Source organism: Cavia porcellus, unplaced genomic scaffold (genome assembly GCF_034190915.1).
Source record: "Cavia porcellus strain 051 isolate PalLab524CR breed Dunkin Hartley unplaced genomic scaffold, mCavPor4.1 scaffold_3, whole genome shotgun sequence".
NCBI classification, from domain to species: Eukaryota; Metazoa; Chordata; class Mammalia; order Rodentia; family Caviidae; genus Cavia; species Cavia porcellus.
In genome coordinates, this window is record NW_026947486.1 from 8,036,934 (window position 1) to 8,038,937 (window position 2,004).

The 2,004-nt window shown below is 39.3% G+C and overlaps 1 pseudogene; it reads left to right on the forward strand.

The window, feature by feature from the left end:
* The first annotated feature begins 239 nt into the window (after positions 1 to 239).
* On the forward strand, positions 240 to 1,451 carry LOC100722439 (heterogeneous nuclear ribonucleoprotein A1-like; annotated as a pseudogene).
* The last annotated feature ends 553 nt before the right edge of the window (positions 1,452 to 2,004 follow it).

A 2,004-nucleotide genomic window follows, 5' to 3' on the forward strand; every position in this document is an offset into this window, starting at 1 on the left:
GCCACCTTATTTTTGACAAAGGCACCAAAAACATTATTTGGAAGAATGATAACCTTTTCAACCAATGATGCCATAAAAACTGACTTTCCACATGCCAAAGAGTAAAACTAGAATCATCACCATGTACTCAACTAAAGTCAAAATGGATTAAGAATTTAAATATTAAAACAGAAACACTAAGTCTTCTAGAATACCAAGTAGATAGAAACCTTGAAGATCTAGCGGTAGGAAGAGAATTCATGAACAAAAATCAAACTACAGCCTTTCTGCGGTTGAACACGGAGGAAGCATCATCAGTCTCTTTTCCAACTGTTGTTGTTTCTAAGTGACAGTCTCTTAAGCAAACTGAAGAGCTATGGAAGCTGTTCGTTGAAGGACTGTGATTTGAAACAACTGACAAGAATCTGAGAAGTCATTTTGAGCACTGGGCTCACTCAGGATCTGTGTGGTGATGAGAGATCTAAACACCAAGCATTTCAGGGTCTTTGGGTTTGTCATTTATGCCACTGTGGAAGAGGTGGAAGCAACCATGAATTTTAGGCCCCACAAAGTGAATGAAAGAGTTGTGGAACCAAAGAGAAATGTCTCAAGAGAAGATTTAATTGTGAAGGAGATCTTTGTTGGTGCCATTAAAGAATATAACCCAAGAACTACACCACAAGAGTGTTTTGAACATATGGAAAAATTGAAGTGATTTAAATCATGAATGATAGAGGCAGTGGAAAGAGAAGGGGATTTGCTTTTAAAAATTTTAATGACTATGATTCTGTGGATAAGATTGTCATTCAGAAATATCATAATGTGAAGGACCTTAACTGTGAAGCAAAGAATACCCTGTCAAAGCAGGAGATGGCTAGTGCTTCATCTAGTCAAAGAGGTCAAAGTGGTTCTGGAAATTTTGGTGGTGGATATGGAGGTGGTTTTGGCGGCACTGACAGTTTTGGTCACGGAGGAAATGGGAAACTTCTCTGGTCTAGGTGGCTTTGGTGGCAGCTGTGGTGGAGATGAATATGGTGGCAGGGAGATCATTACAATGGATTTGGAAATGGTGGTGGTTATGGAGGAGGTGGCCCTTGTTACTCTGGAGGAAGCGTAGGTAATAGAATAAGTGACAGCAGAGTTATGGAAACCAGGGCAGTGTCCATAGTGGGAAAGGAAGCTATGGCAGCTATAAAAATGGAAGAGGCAGAGGCTGCTTTGGCAGTGGTAGTGGAAGCAATTATGGAGGTGATGGAAGCTACAGTGAATTTGGCAGTTATAACAATCAGTCTACAAATTGTGGACTCATGGATGGAGGAAACTTTGGAGGCAGAATGTCTGGGCCCCGTGGTGGTGGAGGCCAATACTTTATCAAACCACAAAATCAAGTTGGCTATGGTAGTTCCAGAAGTAGCAGCAGTAGGTATGGCACTGGCAGAAGGTTTCAAATACTTCCAGGAAACAAAGCTTAACAGAAGAGGAGAACCAGAAAAGTGACAAGGAAGCTACAGGTTACAATAGATTTGTGAACTCAGCCAAGCCCAGTGGTGACAAGGCCTAGCTGATGCAAAGAATACATTTGTACTGGCAAAATATTAGAGTACTGTATTTGTGAGTAATTGTACAATACATTACTGTAGTTTCTGTTCTGTGGAAAGTGTAAAGCATTCCAACAAAGGGTTTCAATGTAGACCTGTTTTAATTTGCACCTATGTTGTTGATTATTAAATATGATAGCCTGATCATGAGTCTGAATAAATGTGGCTTTTAAAACAAATCCAACTGCTCAAGAAATACTTCCCAGATTCAACAACCGGGATCTCATCTTATTCAAAAGTTTTTACATATCATAAGAAATCTCCAACAGAGTGTAAAGAAAACCCAGAATTAGGAAAAGTCTTTGTCAACTGTATCTCTGATGAAGGACTTCTATCTAGAACATACAAATAATTAACAAAATCAGACCTCCAAAATTCAAAGATCCAATCCAAAAATAGGCATCTGAGATAAATACATAATTCTCAG